The sequence below is a fragment of the Bufo bufo genome, chromosome 3 (assembly GCF_905171765.1).
Source record: "Bufo bufo chromosome 3, aBufBuf1.1, whole genome shotgun sequence".
In the NCBI taxonomy this organism is placed as follows: Eukaryota; Metazoa; Chordata; class Amphibia; order Anura; family Bufonidae; genus Bufo; species Bufo bufo.
The window spans coordinates 189,615,626-189,623,673 of record NC_053391.1 but is presented as its reverse complement, the minus strand read 5'-3'; the positions used below and the strand labels follow the sequence as shown (position 1 = coordinate 189,623,673).

Below are 8,048 nucleotides of genomic sequence, written 5' to 3'. Positions count from 1 at the left end.
TAACACCACCACGACCATGTCCACGTCCGCGTCCGCGTCCCTTATTAGATGTTTTCCTCATTGTTCCCGTTCACCACAATTTTGAGAATGGCAAATTTGGGAATAGTTTTTCAACCCAGAAATAAAAATGTGCTTTTACGGTCACTACAAATAACTTGACCAGCTAAAACAGTACAGATTTGCTTGAATAGAAATGTGAGACCTGTTTTTTTTGTTGCACTGTGTGACAGGTTAAGGTTTAATCACAGAATCAGACTTCTATCTGCACGGTAGCGTGTGTCTTAGGTTTTTCTGAATGACACTATCAGTACCTTCAATGTAAGATATCCTTTTTGGGATAGATTTCAAGTAGGCCTCAAATACCAGAAACTAGTTATTTTGAGAATGGCAAATTTGGGAATAGTTTTTCAACCCAGAAAAAAAAAGGGCTTTTACGGTCGCTACAAATAACTTGACCAGCTAAAACAGTACAGATTTGCTTGAATAGAAATGTGAGACCTGTTTTTTTTTTGCACTGTGTGACAGGTTAAGGTTTAATCACAGAATCAGACTTCTATCTGCACGGTAGCGTGTGTCTTAGGTTTTTCTGAATGACACTATCAGTACCTTCAATGTAAGATATCTTTTTTGGGATAGATTTCAAGTAGGCCTCAAATACCAGAAACTAGTTATTTTGAGAATGGCAAATTTGGGAATAGTTTTTCAACCCAGAAAAAAAAAAGTGCTTTTACGGTCACTACAAATAACTTGACCAGCTAAAACAGTACAGATTTGCTTGAATAGAAATGTGAGACCTGTTTTTTTTTTGCACTGTGTGACAGGTTAAGGTTTAATCTCAGAATCAGACTTCTATCTGCACGGTAGCGTGTGTCTTAGGTTTTTCTGAATGACACTATCAGTACCTTCAATGTAAGATATCCTTTTTTGGGATAGATTTCAAGTAGGCCTCAAATACCAGAAACTAGTTATTTTGAGAATGGCAAATTTGGGAATAGTTTTTCAACCCAGAAAAAAAAAAAGGGCTTTTACGGTCGCTACAAACAACTTGACCAGCTAAAACAGTACAGATTTGCTTGAATAGAAATGTGAGACCTGTTTTTTTTTGCACTGTGTGACAGGTTAAGGTTTAATCTCAGAATCAGACTTCTATCTGCACGGTAGCGTGTGTCTTAGGTTTTTCTGAATGACACTATCAGTACCTTCAATGTAAGATATCCTTTTTGGGATAGATTTCAAGTAGGCCTCAAATACCAGAAACTAGTTATTTTGAGAATGGCAAATTTGGGAATAGTTTTTCAACCCAGAAAAAAAAAAGTGCTTTTACGGTCGCTACAAATAACTTGACCAGCTAAAACAGTACAGATTTGCTTGAATAGAAATGTGAGACCTGTTTTTTTTTGCACTGTGTGACAGGTTAAGGTTTAATCTCAGAATCAGACTTCTATCTGCACGGTAGCGTGTGTCTTAGGTTTTTCTGAATGACACTATCAGTACCTTCAATGTAAGATATCCTTTTTGGGATAGATTTCAAGTAGGCCTCAAATACCAGAAACTAGTTATTTTGAGAATGGCAAATTTGGGAATAGTTTTTCAAACCATAAAAAAAAATGTGCTTTTACGGTCGCTACAAATAACTTGACCAGCTAAAACAGTACAGATTTGCTTGAATAGAAATGTGAGACCTGTTTTTTTTTGCACTGTGTGACAGGTTAAGGTTTAATCACAGAATCAGACTTCTATCTGCACGGTAGCGTGTGTCTTAGGTTTTTCTGAATGACACTATCAGTACCTTCAATGTAAGATATCCTTTTTGGGATAGATTTCAAGTAGGCCTTAAATACCAGAATCTAGTTATTTTGAGAATGGCAAATTTGGGAATAGTTTTTCAACCCAGAACAAAAAGTGTGCTTTTACGGTCACTACAAATAACTTGACCAGCTAAAACAGTACAGATTTGGTTGAATAGAAATGTCAGGTCTATTTTTTAAGCGCTGGGTGACAGGCTCAACTTGCCCCTGATGTAGTATATGGCCAAAAAATAACCACACTGTTGATGGTTAAATGCACTTGGGTGACACAGGCTCTGCCTGCACCAGATGTAGTATAAGGCCAAAAAATAATCAGACTGTTGATGGTTAAATGCACTTCGGTGACACAGGCTCAGCCTGCAGCTGATGTAGGATATAGCACAAAATAACCACACTATTGATGGTTAAATACACTTGGTGATAGCTTGTGCTGGCGCACCACAAGTCACAAAATGGCCGCCGATCACCCCAGAAAAAAAGTGATCTAAAAACGCTCTGGGCAGCCTCAAAAAAGTGAGCAAGTCAATATTAGCACTTCAATGATCCACAGCTGCAGATTGATCACAGAATGAAATCTTTTGGAGGAGTTAATCACTGCCTAATCTCGCCCTAACGTCGCAGCTGCAACCTCTCCCTATGCTTCAATCAGCAGAGTGACGTGCAGCGCAACGTGACCCAAGCTTATATAGAGGCTGGGTCACATGCTGCACTGGCCAATCACAGCCATGCCAATAGTAGGCAAGGCTGTGATGGCCTCTTGGGGCAAGTAGTATGACGCTTGTTGATTGGCTGCTTTGCAGCCTTTCGAAAAGCGCCAAAAAAGCGCCGAACACCGAACCCGAACACGGACTTTTACGAAAATGTTCGGGTTCGGGTCCGTGTCACGGACACCCCAAAATTCGGTACGAACCCGAACTATACAGTTCGGGTTCGCTCATCCCTAGTAGTTACCCAGAAAGAGATGGATTTCTGGTTTGAAGCACGAAATATTCCTTTCTTTTGGAAAGGAGATTAGCTTGTGTGTCTCTTTTTTAGAGAAGCATTATGTGGGGGGTGCAAGTACAGCAATAGATTCAAAATTTTAGTATGAAAGAGGATATAGGTAATTGTTCAGGGCAAAAAAATGGCCCAACAAATTTAGTACAAATAGTGTCCAAATAATGACAAGTGTAATGAAAAAGTTTCATAAAATGAAAGGGACAGGGTTATAAGGGTTCAAGAATATGGAACAACGAGCGGAAAGCACTTTTACCTGTAGAGGCCCTAAGGAAAACCTCAGCCCAGGGACAACACCTAATGGTGGGGTCTCCCTGTCCTCGTGCCTATCCTACAGAACCCTGGAATGCCCTAAATGATTTGGATTATTAATAACAACATACCGACGCGGTTCCTCAGGGGGGGTGGTAATAAGATAAACACAACAGGTTAGGCAGACTTAAAAATGGCTTCCAGATACATCACATGTTCCTGACGGGCTTTTGGAAGAGGATACAACATGTGAAGTGCCCCATCAGTCGCCAAACTGCCTCAGGTAGGGTGCTCGATGTAGCAGTTACAGTCACTGCTACATTTCTAACTATTACCCATTACTTCTTAATACAGAAAATTAGGAATGGAGGGGTTAAAAATAAAAAATTAAAATTAAACTCACCTCATCCACTTGTTTGCGCTGCCCGGCTCGTCTTCTTTCTTCTTCTTTGAGGACCTGGGAGAAAATTACCTTTGGTGTCGTCTTTGAGCTCATCACATGGTCCATCACCTCCCATGTAATCAAAGAAGAAGAAAGAAGACGAGACGGGCAGCGCGAACAACTGGATGAGGTGAGTTTAATAATTTTTTATTTTTTTTAACTCCTTCATCCCTAATTTACTTAGCATTCTGTATTAAGAATGCTATTATTTTCCCTTATAACCATGTTTTTAGGGAAATTAATAATGATAGGGTCCCCATCCCAATCGTCACCTAGAAACCATGCGTGAAAATCGCACCGCATCTGCACTTGCTTGCGATTTTCACGCAGCCCCATTCACTTCTATGGGGCCTGCGTTGCGTGAACAATATAGAGCATGCTGTGATTTTCATGCAATGCACAAGTGATGCGTGAAAATCACCGCTCATGTGCACAGCCCCATAGAAATGAACGGGTCCGGATTCAGTGCGGGTGCAATGCGTTCACCAGAAAACTCGCCTATGTGAAAGGGGCCTTAGGGGTTATGTGCACCCCTAATGTATGTGCACCCCTTATCATATGTACAGCGCTATGGAATGAATGTCGCTTTAATACGGTAATAAATAATAATAATAATTAAGGGTTGTCCCGAGGCTGAGGTTTTCATTAGGGCCTCTACAGGGAAAGTGCTCCCCGCTCGTTGTTCCATATTCGCATTCTTATAACCCTGTCCCTTTCTTTTTATGAAGTTTTGTCATTATACTTGTCATCATTTGGACACTATTTGTACTAAATTTGTTGGGCCATTTTTTTGCCCTGAACAATTACCTATATCTCTGAGGGTTTACAAGGGGATTTTAACTTAATCCTAATAACGTTGACGTTTTAAGGGTCCTTTTTTGCAAATTAAATTCTATTATGAAAGAGCACTGATCGAACAGTTGAAGGCTACCACCAAAAACTTAGTGAAAAAATATTAGGAGAAAATTGATGTAGAAGGCACAACGAAATATGTATAAAAATATATATACTATAGAAGAGAAAACTTCTTCAAATCTGTTTCAGGTCTAATTTGTTAAACTATTTCAAAAGTTCAATTCAGACCTAAAGCAATTCTGGACTAATCAAATATGCTCCAATTAGCCAAAAAATTTGTATATAACACCTTATAGTCTTCTAATACTAACAAAGCCTCACCAATTAAACATGAGTCTAGAAGAGGAAAGATACACATTAGGCCGAGTTTACACTACAGTTATTTGGTCAGTTATTTCCATCAGTTAGGGCCCATTCACACGAACGTAAGCCGTCCGTGCCTGTGCTGCAGATCGGAAATTGCGGTCCTCAATTCACAGGTACCAGCCAAGTGAAGCCTATATTGCATTGACTTGAATGGGTCCGCGATCAGCAATATATGGCAAAGATAGGACATATCCTATCTTTTGCGGTGCAGAGGCATGGACCCAAAAGCCCACAGAGGAGCTTCTGAGTGCTTCCAATTCATGCCTCAACTCTGCTCCGTATCTTATGGATTGCAGACCCATTCAAGGCAATACAGACACAGACGGCTTACAGTTGTGTGAATGAGCCCTTATTGTTAGCAAAAACCAGGTGCGGGTCAAAAACACAGAACAGAAGGAAATCTTTCCATTATTCCTGATCTCTGGAGTAGGCTTCACTACTGGTTTTGGCTCACAATAACTGATGGAAATAACTGACCAAATAACTGAAGTGTGAACTCAGCCTTAGGCTACATTCACGCGACCGTGTTTTGCGGTCCTCAAAACACAGATGCCAGACCGCACATGGCCAGCGCTATATAGAAAATGCCTATTCTTGTCTGCGATTACGGACAAAAAAGGAGATTTTTGTATAACTCACCAGTAAAATCTCTTTCTCGCTCTTCATTGGGTGACACAGGAACCGTGGGTATAGCTATGTCCTCAAGGAGGCGTTGACACTAGTAAAAGCTGTTAGCTCCTCCCCTGGCAGCTATACCCTCTCCAGCCTGGAGAGAGAGCTTCAGTTTGTGTACAAGCAGTAGGAGAAGCAAGCCAACCAAAGAAAAAACATGGAACACCAACCATGCCAAAAGACCCAACAGGGTTCTAACCAGTACAGCTACAACTGTGGTCGAACAACAAAACTGGGTGGGTGCTGTGTCCCCCAATGAAGAGCGAGAAAGAGATTTTACTGGTAAGTTATACAAAAATCTCCTTTTCTCGCCCATATTCAGTGGGGGACACAGGAACCGCGGGACGTTCAAAAGCAGTCCACAGGGAGGGAAAAACCACAGGCCCATGGAAGCAAGCGTCCCTGCAGGCATCTAAGAACTGTCGCCTGCAAGACCACGCGGCCCAAGGCAGGGACCGCCGATGCATAAGTATGCACCTGGTAAATTTTTGTGAACGTGTGTAAGGAGGACCAGTAGCCGCCTTACACAACTGAGCAGCCGAAGCGCTATTCTCCCGAGCCCAAGAAACACCCACCGCTCAGTGAAGTGTGCCGTGACACCTAAGGGCGGAACCCTGCTTCGGGCGTGGTATGTTTCAGCAGTTGCAGACTGAATCCAATGTGCAATCGCCACCTTGGAGGCCGCCAATCCCTAGCGAGGACCCTTCGGAAGACAAAAAGGGGGTTCGTATGCCAGAAGAGACTGGAGGCTGCCAAATAATGATCGGAGCTCTGACAACGTCCAATAATGTAACTCCCTTCCGTAGGATGTGAAGGGGAGGGACAGTGAAGAAAGGACTATGTCCTCATTGATATGGAAGTCAGAGACCACCTTCGGGAGAAGAAGCAATGAGCCGGAGAACTGCCTTATCATTGTGAAGAACCAGGAAGGGCTTTCTGCAAGAGAGCGCCCCCAACTCGGACGCCCGTCTGATGGATGTGATAGCCACAAGAAAAGACTACCCTCTAGGACAGGAGCCGGAGTGAGATCTCCCGCAAGGGCTCAAAGGGAGAAGACTGGAACGCTGAGAAAACTATATTCGGATCCCAAGGCAGTAAGGACGGTACAGAGGAACCGTATGTGCCACTCCCAAAAGGAAGGCTTCCATGGCACCAGGGAAACCAGAGTACACTGGAAGCTGCCCCAGGATAGAAGCGCCACCACCTGACCCATCAAGGTAAGGGCTAAACCAGGTCCAACTCTGATAGTAGAAAGGATAGGATATCGGAGTGAGGGGATGTCCCGGCTTTCACAGAAGCCCAAGAAGGACCTCCAGGTCCTAATAGATCCTGGGCGATGCAGGCTTCATGGCGTGTATCATAGTGCTGATGGCATCCGCCGAAAACCCTCTCCAAGTCAGAATGGCGGTTTCAATAGCCACGCCGTCAAACAAAGACCCTAAATGCTGATGTAGGATCGGACCCTGTGAAGAAGTTCGTCTCTGAGCGGCAGTGACCAAGGGACGTCTCCTAGAAGGAGAACGAGGTCGGCGTACCACGCGCAAAGGGGTCAAATCGGAGGGACTAGGATTTATCGGAATGTCCTCCAGCTTGAGTTTCTGTAGAACCCTGGGAAGTAGGGGAAGAAACACGTAAGGAGGGAGAACTCTCACCAAGGAGAAATCAGGGTGTCCACGTGGCATGCTTCCAGAACACTGGCTCTGGAGAGAAGGTGGGAAGCTTTGTGTAGATACCGTTAGCACACCTGGACCAATGGAAGGGTCCCTGTAAAAGGAGGGATGTGGGGGGGCGCCACAGCCCACCAGTCGGGACCGGAGCGTGCCTGGAATGGAAAGCCACCAAGTGAATACCCCGTGCAAATGCAGATGAGGGAAGGTAGTAACGTAGGAACTACTAAGGCATGCGGGGTGGCTATGAACCATGAGCCAGAGGAGGAAAAAGACAGGAGAAGAACAGGCTAGGTCTAAGGCCCATTTCCCAACTGAGACTGGGGCTATACAGAAGTAGCCAAAGATTAAGTGGCTGTGCAAAAAAACTCTGCCTGATGAGGAAGCTAGGCAAGGGGAGTCACACTGTATTGCTAGCCCCATACCCCAGTAGAGGAGGGGGTCACCCACAGAGGCCACTGAATAAGTGCCCCTGCCTTGTAAGGGGAACAACTATGCCGCCAGAACAGGGACTGCCCCTGGAGAGTTAAACTGGCTAGAGATGCCACGAGGTAGGTGGCAATGCCTTAACCGTAGGTGTGCTGTGAAGGTGGAGCAGCCTCTTCCATCCTTGTCAAGGGGAGTGCTAACCTTCTCTTCTTTCATACTAACCATTGGCCCTCGTTGTAGAGCAGGCCCCTGAGTGATAATGAACGAGGGAGGGAGGGAGGGGGAAGAAGGCTAATACTTACCTAGTCCCGTGTACTCACCTCATCCTGCCGCCATCTTCACCCTTCCTCTTCTCCAGCAGGGTCACCCTTTTAGCTGCTGGCACCATAGTGGCAGGACGCTGGAAGAGGGACTTGGATGGGTGACCCTTCTGCTGGCGGGATGCAGGGGAGCAAGGCTGCCCTGGTCCACCTTGTCTTCTTGTGGGGGAGTAGGCAGCGTGGCGGACCAACACTGGCGTGCTCCCCCGGCAGAACAGGGAGGTGTGGTGACCACTGTTTC

The 8,048-nt window shown here is 44.7% G+C and overlaps 1 non-coding gene across 1 annotated transcript; it reads right to left on the bottom strand.

Annotated features, from left to right (window-relative positions):
- Positions 1-7,581: 7,581 nt before the first annotated feature.
- Positions 7,582-7,710, bottom strand: LOC120996871. Its single transcript, XR_005777968.1, has one exon. It is a non-coding gene; the product is annotated as a U6atac minor spliceosomal RNA (small nuclear RNA).
- Between the last annotated feature and the right edge of the window lie 338 nt (positions 7,711-8,048).